This window comes from Gymnodraco acuticeps, unplaced genomic scaffold, assembly GCF_902827175.1.
Source record: "Gymnodraco acuticeps unplaced genomic scaffold, fGymAcu1.1, whole genome shotgun sequence".
NCBI lineage: Eukaryota > Metazoa > Chordata > Actinopteri > Perciformes > Bathydraconidae > Gymnodraco > Gymnodraco acuticeps.
In genome coordinates, this window is record NW_022992163.1 from 61,945 (window position 1) to 74,478 (window position 12,534).

Consider the following 12,534-nt stretch of genomic DNA (forward strand, 5'->3'; position numbering starts at 1 on the left):
GATGTTAATACACTTATACTTTGACTGAAGTAAACAAACGACTGCAGGACTTTCACTTGGAACAGAGTATTTGAACACATATTTTAATTAATCAAAGGATCTGAGTGAACTAACTGAAGGTCAGTTTTCCATTCAACCATGAAAACGTTCGACTTTAAAGTCCGTTCTCCTGAATATTCCTGCTCACAGAGTCCCGTCTTCTGATTGTCTCGATGCGCTCGGCAACCTGAGAGAGAATTAAGAGTCCGGACATTCATCAACCTGACGTTACTCATATTCCGCCTGTATCCTTCTGCTGGCACAGCGCCAGGTTATAAATGAGTTTGAAGGGACAGAGTGCATGCACTGGAAAAACTGCTCCAAAATAACGTAAAAGAATAATAAAAACAAGGTGTGTTCTCTTGTAATAAGTTAACAAATCTGCCAATAGAACAAGGGAACATTTGCTTTGTAATAACTCTTGAAATAAGGAGGGATATTAAGATAAATGAGACCTTGTAATCAGCTGTTGAACCAGGATCAGGACATGTTGTGTTACAAAGTAAGCCAGAAATGCTCCAAAGTGTTCTGGTGATTTTCCAACTGAAAATGAGAGAGTCTGATTTAACAAGATACCTAAGATGCATCGTCTAAAAACAAGACCCTATATCTCACTGCATTGTTAAAGTTGTTAGGTCTTATATCAAGTGTAAATACATGTTCTGACTAGAAATTAGACGAATATACTTGATAAGATTTGAGAGGATCACAAACAACTCACACTGATGAAGCTCAGCATAAATTCAACCAGGAAGACCGTCTTTATATCTGTCATTCACATATTTCCTTCTCAGTACGCTCACCAATCAGTGATCGGGAGCGTTCACTCCCCAGCTGAACCTGTCACTTTTGTCTCTATTCCCAGAAGCCAATAACAGCGCATCGTCACACCTTTAAATCTGCTTTCCCCCCTCCTGACAGGGTTGGGGTGAATAATCCAAATGAGTACGGAGACAGGAAGGCAGGTTTCAAAGTGTTAACAAAAGGCGAGCTTTATAGAGTAGTGCAGTGACGAGTCCTAAAACCCGGAAGTGAGTCAGCATTTCACCACTTCCTGTTCCCTCGTCTCAGAGCCAATGGGATCTCTCTGTAGGATTTAGGAAACTATCTGAACTAAGGTCTGTGGTTGAGACACATTGAAGAGACGGATCACGTTTTGTTCTACATTAAACCATCAGCAGTGACCCCACTGGTGATTTCTGAAGATTTGACGTGTCTGAAAAACGATGGTTGTTACCAAGCGGCTGAATAGGACTCCAGAAGTCGTGGAGGACGTTGTACGTCATTACGCCAAACACGTGAACACTCCTATAAGCAGGGGTGCACATAACTTTTTTGCCCTGGTTCTCAAAGGAGCACCTGGAGATGTTGCTTGGTGCTCATCCTTAAAATGAAATAAACCGTAACTTTTGAGGGGGTCTTGACTTTATTTGCCAGACACACGGCACTAAACACACATGCAGAGGTGAACACAGAACACACATGCAGAGGTGAACACTGAACACACATGCAGAGGTGAACACAGAACACACATGCAGAGGTGAACACAGAACACACATGCAGAGGTGAACACAGAACACACATGCAGAGGTGAACACAGAACACACATGCAGTGGTGAACACAAGACAACATTAGCACAAGCAGTAATCCTACAAGTTGTCATCACTACCCTCCTGACTGTTCTCCTCACTGTCTTCCTCTCTGTCAGACATGGTAGCTGATGATGTAGGCCTACTTCTTCCTCTCTGGTTGAGTCTGTGATTAGCTGCTTGCATCCACAAGTCAACAGCTGGGTTTGGGTCGAAAGTCTCTGTTGTCATCTTAGACAAGTGGATGTAATCAAATAAGTATGTGAACATAACCAATAACCTACCATAGCCAATAACAAATGAATGTAACTTATTTTATTTGTGTTATTCATTCATATCTTATTTTACCTTAACATTTATTTATGCATTTTTTTTTTATCTCTCCAGTTTTAAAGGATATTTTTGGTTACTGTCCTATAGTATACATTGGAATGATTTAAAACCTGTTTATCCCAATAATTATAAAGGAGTGCCTTGAAAATATGTGTTTACATAAATTGTGACCAAACCGTTTGAACTTAGACTAAAGTGAACTATCTAAACACTCAGAGTCCTTTACCTCACTGAGCTGTAGTTAACTTATCAGCCTCTCAGTCTGACTGGAGAGGACTCTCCCTCCACATTATTGTAGAAACATCTTCTTCTTATATCCGTTAGAGCAGCTAGCACGGCACCAGATGCTAATAACAACAGCACTGGTACCGGGCGGTGCGCCCTCCCTCTCTCCCTCGCATTTTGGCTGTGAGCTGCGGGCGCCAGACAAGCCAACATCCCCCATTTTCATCACTTACAGCACACATCGTACAGGGCAAATGAAACGTGTAACCGGGATGAAAAGGGTGTTACATTTACTTAATTATGAATATTGTTACATCAAGGCCGAAAATTAGGATGAGCACCAACAGTCAAAATGTTTTTTTCCCTCCCAGAACTGCCAGTGCAGCGCCTCCACAGATCTGGCGCCCTAGGCGAACATCTTGCCAGTGCTACGGGCCGGCCCTGAGTTCATATCATGGTTCATATGCAACTCGCAAATATCTTTCTCTCTCTCTTCTCTCTCTCTCATCTCTCCTCTATTTTCTCTTCTCCCTTCTCTCTCTCCCTCTCTCAATGTTGGTACGCAAATGCGCTTTGTTTCAAATGACCCGGTGCTCTTTTTTTGGCGGAGGTGCGCATGCGCACCTGCGCACCAGTTATGTGCAGCCCTGCCTATAAGTTAGTTTCTGTTCTGCTTGAAAGCAAGTCCCTGCCTCCGGCAAAGTGTTCAAACAAACGCTTCAACTCATTCCATTTAGAATCTGAATATGGATTTGAAGTTGGCGTGACGTTGAAGTCGTGCTGCTGGACTCGCCTGTAGTTCCTTTGTAGCATAACGTTAGCATTTAGCTTCTGGCCGTTAGATTTATGATTCGAACATTATAAAAGTAGACATGTGGAGATTATCCGGCTGAACAAAGCATTAATCAAACAGGTTCGTTTTCCACAGACCTTATTTCCAGCTATTTTACAAAATCTTATGGAAAAATCCCGTTGCTTTTTGTCGAGGGAACCAGCAGCTTCCTTCAGGGTCGGCCTACAAAAATACGTCATCACTGCACCGCTCTATTCAAAAGCTGATAACATGAGGAATACATTTCAAACCTCCATCAATCCCTTCATGCCTCCACCACCAGGGTCTAATCGTTTTATCTGATAATGATACTCCCGCACAACGGGGTCAAAAATAAATACATTTTCAAACCAGTCTCTCCTGGTTGAACTGGTTTGCTCTTGTGTTTTCCGGACGAGAAGAACCAGGTGCTGACCACCAACATCTGGCTGCAGCTGGTGAGTCTCACTCTGCTGTTTGGGATACAACCAGTGCTGTAGATTCATTATAAATCTGCGTTAATCACTAAATATCTGAGAATCATCATGATTTATTATACGTTTGAAACGCTAGGGAGATAAACAAATACACGTGTGGTGATGTAATAAAGAAATGACAAATTGATGAGAGAAATCAGAGCTTTTACGTTATTACTAGGGCTGTCAAACGATTACAATTTTTAATCAGATTAATCACAGCTTAAAAATTAATTAATCATGATTAATCACCATTCGAACTATGTCCAAAATATGCCATTTATTTATGTATATTGTTGTGGGAATGGAAAGATAAATGAAAGAAGGCGGATATATCCATTTAACATACAGTATCTATGTTTATTATAACATTTTCTGCTTGTCAAAATGAAAGACAACCGACACACCTATCAATCATCAAACCGTGGGGTCTTAATTCATTACAGTGTTGATTTCTATTAACGGGGGAGTACTTCAGGAAAGTCGACGGGGGGGGGGGGGGCTAGTGGAGTACTTCGTGACCACAGAGTGTGAACGTTGTGATCAGCTGTTTTAGCGCAGTTCTCCAGTGAAGGGGGGGAGTCTCCCTCCGCAGCCGGTTGGCGTAGTTTTGGCACAATTCCGTTGTACAGACCGACGTTAACAGCAGCCTGTCTGTGCACACGGAGACCGACTCTGTCGTCCGGTGATCTAACCGCCTTCTGGAAAAGCTTCACAAGTACGTCGGTACGCAAATGCGCTTTGTGACACAAGTGACGGTACGCATTTCAGATTACGCACATAACCTGCGTACCAGTTATGTGCACCCCTGTACTACAGTAAAAGTATTCTCCGTCGGGACTTCCTGCAACAACACCACGCCGTTATCTTGATTCTGATTGGCCAGAAGACGTTATCAAAGATGTTCTATTGAGAAGACGATCACTACGTGACAAAAGTTTTCAAAACCGTGGCTACTGAAATCAATCTTACTAACTGCTGTCTGTGCAATTTACTCCGCGAGTTGGCAGACTTTATTTTGCTTACTTTAACATCATTTTTCATGGTGGGGCTAAGCCATTTCTTGGTATGGGTGTAGCCTACCCCAGCCATACCCTGGCGCTGCCACTGGTGGCACGTATGGGGCGGGCCATTCTGCACATGCGTTAAAAGCGTTAAATATTTTAACGCAATTAATTCAAAACATTAATTACCGCCGTTAACGCGATAATTTTGACAGCACTAGTTATTATAATAGGATTTCTGACTTTAAAGGTGACCTATCATGCAAAATGCAATTTTGTACGTCTTTTATACATGAATATGTGTCCCCGGTGTTCCAGGGAACTCACTAAGTGTCAGAAAACACAACCCTCTCTATTTTCCTCTATACCCAAATCTCTTAAAAAGGGGCTGCAACGGATCTGATACAGACTGATCCAGATTTGAACACTTCTCTGATGTCACAGAAGTGGTGCTACGGCTATTGGGCCAACTCCACCAATCAGGAGGAGACAGCCACGGACATTGCCGTTCGAAAGCGCTGGAGACGCTGTAGTACATATGCCAGGCCTGTAGATGGTGCTGTTCTCACATAATCAGCCCATGCAAAGACAGTGTGAAATTGAGCGAAATGAGGAATGGCTAAAATGTATGATCTGTTTGGTATTTTGAAAAATAAAAAGTATAAATATGCCTTATATAGGTATGGTCCTACACTATATTATTCAAATATAGCATGGTAGGTCCACTTTAAGGCATGAAGTCCAACGTGGATATAACTGTATATATACCTGTATGTACTGGACCTGTAATTAATTGATTTGACCAGTTAGTCGTTAATTTTTCCATATTTTTGAAGCTGGCATTTTCAAAAACTCAACAAATGACTCATCCAAATGAAAATGATTTATCAGAAAGTCCAACTTTTTCTCCTTTTGGGTCACATATGCATCCTTCAGCAAATTAAACTGATGCCTTAAAAAACAAAAATAATGAAGAATGCTTTTATTTTTATGGTCAGCCCTACATTATCTTAACGCGTTCCTTACTAGTTTTAATTATAAAGATTGTTTCATCTTGTCAATAACACAATTAATCAATTAGCAGATCTTCAAAACAATATTAATTGGTATTAATGCGCAAATGTTTGTATTTTTAAAAGTTTAAAAAAACGTTTTTCTGTACTTTGATATTGAATCTTAATATTACGTATTGCTAATTATGCTTACTTAATTTTACTTTAGTAACATTTTCCACGCAGTACAGACTTCTGACTTAATGTGAGAAAAAAGTCAGAAGTCTGTCAAAATAGTCAGAAAAGCATTAAAACTCTTGATCAGATCTTAATAAATGACGTGTCCTTGCAACACAGTCACACTCCCTGAACGTCCAGGAGCGACGCTTGCATTTATGTCGGCAGATCTTAAAGGCAATGTGAGCGTCCATTCCCATTGGATAACGGAGAATTGTAAACCTGGAAGTAAGTATTCTCCTTACTGTCGATTGATTTGACTGTGATATCTGCACTACTCATCGACTCAAAAACACCAGATTATCCTTGTTAATTACACACCGACATGGATGCGGTGCTTCCCTGAGCGTCAAAGACCGCCGGGATCTTGGGTGAGAGAAGCTAAACAATGTTTGGTTTTATATTTAAAAGTTTAATTAGTTTGTTGTCGCACTGCATATCTTTTCTCCTGGTTTCTGGATGCAGTGTTATCTCCTGCTGATGTTCAGGTGTATATCAGTATGTAGTGTCTCTACTTTAAAGAGTCCTCTCCTGCTGATGTTCAGGTGTATATCAGTATGTAGTGTCTCTACTTTAAAGAGTCCTCTCCTGCTGATGTTCAGGTGTATATCAGTATGTAGTGTCTCTACTTTAAAGAGTCCTGTCCTGCTGATGTTCAGGTGTATATCAGTATGTAGTGTCTCTACTTTAAAGAGTCCTCTCCTGCTGATGTTCAGGTGTATATCAGTATGTAGTGTCTCTACTTTAAAGAGTCCTCTCCTGCTGATGTTCAGGTGTATATCAGTATGTAGTGTCTCTACTTTAAAGAGTCCTCTCCTGCTGATGTTCAGGTGTATATCAGTATGTAGTGTCTCTACTTTAAAGAGTCCTCTCCTGCTGATGTTCAGGTGTATATCAGTATGTAGTGTCTCTACTTTAAAGAGTCCTCTCCTGCTGATGTTCAGGTGTATATCAGTATGTAGTGTCTCTACTTTAAAGAGCCCTCTCCTGCTGATGTTCAGGTGTATATCAGTATGTAGTGTCTCTACTTTAAAGAGTCCTCTCCTGCTGATGTTCAGGTGTATATCATAGTGTCTCTACTTTAAAGAGTCCTCTCCTGCTGATGTTCAGGTGTATATCAGTGTGTAGTGTCTCTACTTTAAAGAGTCCTCTCCTGCTGATGTTCAGGTGTATATCAGTATGTAGTGTCTCTACTTTAAAGAGTCCTCTCCTGCTGATGTTCAGGTGTATATCAGTATGTAGTGTCTCTACTTTAAAGAGTCCTCTCCTGCTGATGTTCAGGTGTATATCAGTATGTAGTGTCTCTACTTTAAAGAGTCCTCTCCTGCTGATGTTCAGGTGTATATCAGTATGTAGTGTCTCTACTTTAAAGAGTCCTCTCCTGCTGATGTTCAGGTTTATATCAATATGTAGTGTCTCTACTTTAAAGAGTCCTCTCCTGCTGATGTTCAGCTGTATATCAGTATGTAGTGTCTCTGCTTTAAAGAGTCCTCTCCTGATGATGTTCAGGTGTATATCAGTATGTAGTGTCTCTACTTTAAAGAGTCCTCTCCTGCTGATGTGCAGGTGTATATCAGTATGTAGTGTCTCTACTTTAAAGAGTCCTCTCCTGCTGATGTTCAGGTGTATATCAGTATGTCGTGTCTCTATTTTAAAGAGTCCTCTCCTGCTGATGTTCAGGTGTATATCAGTATGTAGTGTCTCTGCTTTAAAGAGTCCTCTCCTGATGATGTTCAGGTGTATATCAGTATGTAGTGTCTCTACTTTAAAGAGTCCTCTCCTGCTGATGTGCAGGTGTATATCAGTATGTAGTGTCTCTACTTTAAAGAGTCCTCTCCTGCTGATGTTCAGGTGTATATCAGTATGTAGTGCCTCTACTTTAAAGAGTCCTCTCCTGCTGATGTTCAGGTGTATATCAGTATGTAGTGTCTCTACTTTAAAGAGTCCTCTCCTGCTGATGTTCAGGTGTATATCAGTATGTAGTGTCTCTGCTTTAAAGAGTCCTCTCCTGCTGATGTTCAGGTGTATATCAGTATGTAGTGTCTCTACTTTAAAGAGTCCTCTCCTGCTGATGTTCAGGTGTATATCAGTATGTAGTGTCTCTACTTTAAAGAGTCCTCTCCTGCTGATGTTCAGGTGTATATCAGTATGTAGTGTCTCTACTTTAAAGAGTCCTCTCCTGCTGATGTTCAGGTGTATATCAGTATGTAGTGCCTCTGCTTTAAAGAGTCCTCTCCTGATGATGTCCAGGTGTATATCAGTATGTAGTGTCTCTACTTTAAAGAGTCCTCTCCTGCTGATGTTCAGGTGTATATCAGTATGTAGTGCCTCTACTTTAAAGAGTCCTCTCCTGCTGATGTTCAGGTGGATATCAGTATGTAGTGTCTCTACTTTAAAGAGTCCTCTCCTGCTGATGTTCAGGTGTATATCAGTATGTAGTGTCTCTGCTTTAAAGAGTCCTCTCCTGATGATGTTCAGGTGTATATCAGGATGTAGTGTCTCTACTTTAAAGAGTCCTCTCCTGCTGATGTTCAGGTGTATATCAGTATGTAGTGTCTCTACTTTAAAGAGTCCTTTCCTGCTGATGTTCAGGTGTATATCAGTATGTAGTGTCTCTACTTTAAAGAGTCCTCTCCTGCTGATGTTCAGGTGTTTTATCAGTATGTAGTGTCTCTACTTTAAAGAGTCCTCTCCTGCTGATGTTCAGGTGTATATCAGTATGTAGTGTCTCTACTTTAAAGAGTCCTCTCCTGCTGATGTTCAGGTGTATATCAGTATGTAGTGTCTCTACTTTAAAGAGTCCTCTCCTGCTGATGTTCAGGTGTATATCAGTATGTAGTGTCTCTACTTTAAAGAGTCCTCTCCCGCTGATGTTCAGGTGTATATCAGTATGTAGTGTCTCTGCTTTAAAGAGTCCTCTCCTGATGATGTTCAGGTGTATATCAGTATGTAGTGTATCTACTTTAAAGAGTCCTCTCCTGCTGATGTTCAGGTGTATATCAGTATTTGGTGTCTCTACTTTAAAGAGTCCTCTCCTGCTGATGTTCAGGTGTATATCAGTATTTGGTGTCTCTACTTTAAAGAGTTCTCTCCTGCTGATGTTCAGGTGTATATCAGTATGTAGTGTCTCTACTTTAAAGAGTCCTCTCCTGCTGATGTTCAGGTGTATATCAGTATGTAGTGTCTCTACTTTAAAGATTCCTCTCCTGCTGATGTTCAGGTGTTTTATCAGTATGTAGTGTCTCTACTTTAAAGAGTCCTCTCCTGCTGATGTTCAGGTGTATATCAGTATGTAGTGTCTCTACTTTAAAGAGTCCTCTCCTGCTGATGTTCAGGTGTATATCAGTATGTAGTGTCTCTGCTTTAAAGAGTCCTCTCCTGATGATGTTCAGGTGTATATCAGTATGTAGTGTCTCTACTTTAAAGAGTCCTCTCCTGCTGATGTGCAGGTGTATATCAGTATGTAGTGTCTCTACTTTAAAGAGTCCTCTCTAGCTGATGATCAGGTGTATGTCAGTATGTAATGTCTCTACTTTAAAGAGTCCTCTCCTGCTGATGTTCAGGTGTATATCAGTATGTAGTGTCTCTACTTTAAAGAGTCCTCTCCTGCTGATGTGCAGGTGTATATCAGTATGTAGTGTCTCTACTTTAAAGAGTCCTCTCCTGCTGATGTTCAGGTGTATATCAGTATGTAGTGTCTCTACTTTAAAGAGTCCTCTCCTGCTGATGTTCAGGTGTATATCAGTATGTAGTGTCTCTACTTTAAAGAGTCCTCTCCTGCTGATGTTCAGGTGTATATCAGTATGTAGTGTCTCTACTTTAAAGAGTCCTCTCCCGCTGATGTTCAGGTGTATATCAGTATGTAGTGTCTCTGCTTTAAAGAGTCCTCTCCTGATGATGTTCAGGTGTATATCAGTATGTAGTGTCTCTACTTTAAAGAGTCCTCTCCTGCTGATGTTCAGGTGTATATCAGTATGTAGTGTCTCTACTTTAAAGAGTCCTCTCCTGCTGATGTTCAGGTGTATATCAGTATGTAGTGTCTCTACTTTAAAGAGTCCTCTCCTGCTGATGTTCAGGTGTATATCAGTATGTAGTGTCTCTGCTTTAAAGAGTCCTCTCCTGCTGATGTTCAGGTGTATATCAGTATGTAGTGTCTCTACTTTAAAGAGTCCTCTCCTGCTGATGTTCAGGTGTATATCAGTATGTAGTGTCTCTACTTTAAAGAGTCCTCCCTCTCCTGCTGATGTTCAGGTGTATATCAGTATGTAGTGTCTCTACTTTAAAGAGTCCTCTCCTGCTGATGTTCAGGTGTATATCAGTATGTAGTGTCTCTACTTTAAAGAGTCCTCTCCTGCTGATGTTCAGGTGTATATCAGTATGTAGTGTCTCTACTTTAAAGAGTCCTCTCTTGCTGATGTTCAGGTGTATATCAGCATGTAGTGTCTCTACTTTAAAGAGTCCTCTCCTGCTGATGTTCAGGTGTATATCAATATGTAGTGTCTCTACTTTAAAGAGTCCTCTCCTGCTGATGTTCAGGTGTATATCAGTATGTAGTGTCTCTGCTTTAAAGAGTCCTCTCCTGATGATGTTCAGGTGTATATCAGTATGTAGTGGTCTCTACTTTAAAGAGTCCTCTCCTGCTGATGTTCAGGTGTATATCAGTATGTAGTGTCTCTACTTTAAAGAGTCCTCTCCTGCTGATGTTCAGGTGTATATCAGTATGTCGTGTCTCTATTTTAAAGAGTCCTCTCCTGCTGATGTTCAGGTGTATATCAGTATGTAGTGTCTCTGCTTTAAAGAGTCCTCTCCTGCTGATGTTCAGGTGTATATCAGTATGTAGTGTCTCTACTTTAAAGAGTCCTCTCCTGCTGATGTTCAGGTGTATATCAGTATGTAGTGTCTCTACTTTAAAGATTCCTCTCCTGCTGATGTTCAGGTGTTTTATCAGTATGTAGTGTCTCTACTTTAAAGAGTCCTCTCCTGCTGATGTTCAGGTGTATATCAGTATGTAGTGTCTCTACTTTAAAGAGTCCTCTCCTGCTGATGTTCAGGTGTATATCAGTATGTAGTGTCTCTACTTTAAAGAGTCCTCTCCTGCTGATGTTCAGGTGTATATCAGTATGTAGTGTCTCTACTTTAAAGAGTCCTCTCCTGCTGATGTTCAGGTGTATATCAGTATGTAGTGTCTCTACTTTAAAGAGTCCTCTCCTGCTGATGTTCAGGTGTATATCAGTATGTAGTGTCTCTACTTTAAAGAGTCCTCTCCTGCTGATGTTCAGGTGTATATCAGTATGTAGTGTCTCTACTTTAAAGAGTCCTCTCCTGCTGATGTTCAGGTGTATATCAGCATGTAGTGTCTCTACTTTAAAGAGTCCTCTCCTGCTGATGTTCAGGTGTATATCAATATGTAGTGTCTCTACTTTAAAGAGTCCTCTCCTGCTGATGTTCAGGTGTATATCAGTATGTAGTGTCTCTGCTTTAAAGAGTCCTCTCCTTATGATGTTCAGGTGTATATCAGTATGTAGTGTCTCTACTTTAAAGAGTCCTCTCCTGCTGATGTTCAGGTGTATATCAGTATGTAGTGTCTCTACTTTAAAGAGTCCTCTCCTGCTGATGTTCAGGTGTATATCAGTATGTAGTGTCTCTACTTTAAAGAGTCCTCTCCTGCTGATGTTCAGGTGTATATCAGTATGTAGTGTCTCTACTTTAAAGATTCCTCTCCTGCTGATGTTCAGGTGTTTTATCAGTATGTAGTGTCTCTACTTTAAAGAGTCCTCTCCTGCTGATGTTCAGGTGTATATCAGTATGTAGTGTCTCTACTTTAAAGAGTCCTCTCCTGCTGATGTTCAGGTGTATATCAGTATGTAGTGTCTCTACTTTAAAGAGTCCTCTCCTGCTGATGTTCAGGTGTATATCAGTATGTAGTGTCTCTACTTTAAAGAGTCCTCTCTTGCTGATGTTCAGGTGTATATCAGCATGTAGTGTCTCTACTTTAAAGAGTCCTCTCCTGCTGATGTTCAGGTGTATATCAATATGTAGTGTCTCTACTTTAAAGAGTCCTCTCCTGCTGATGTTCAGGTGTATATCAGTATGTAGTGTCTCTGCTTTAAAGAGTCCTCTCCTGATGATGTTCAGGTGTATATCAGTATGTAGTGTCTCTACTTTAAAGAGTCCTCTCCTGCTGATGTGCAGGTGTATATCAGTATGTAGTGTCTCTACTTTAAAGAGTCCTCTCCTGCTGATGTTCAGGTGTATATCAGTATGTCGTGTCTCTATTTTAAAGAGTCCTCTCCTGCTGATGTTCAGGTGTATATCAGTATGTAGTGTCTCTGCTTTAAAGAGTCCTCTCCTGCTGATGTTCAGGTGTATATCAGTATGTAGTGTCTCTACTTTAAAGAGTCCTCTCCTGCTGATGTTCAGGTGTATATCAGTATGTCGTGTCTCTACTTTAAAGAGTCCTCTCCTGCTGATGTTCAGGTGTATATCAGTATGTAGTGTCTCTGCTTTAAAGAGTCCTCTCCTGATGATGTTCAGGTGTATATCAGTATGTAGTGTCTCTACTTTAAAGAGTCCTCTCCTGCTGATGTGCAGGTGTATATCAGTATGTAGTGTCTCTACTTTAAAGAGTCCTCTCCTGCTGATGTTCAGGTGTATATCAGTATGTCGTGTCTCTATTTTAAAGAGTCCTCTCCTGCTGATGTTCAGGTGTATATCAGTATGTAGTGTCTCTGCTTTAAAGAGTCCTCTCCTGCTGATGTTCAGGTGTATATCAGTATGTAGTGTCTCTACTTTAAAGAGTCCTCTCCTGCTGATGTTCAGGTGTATAT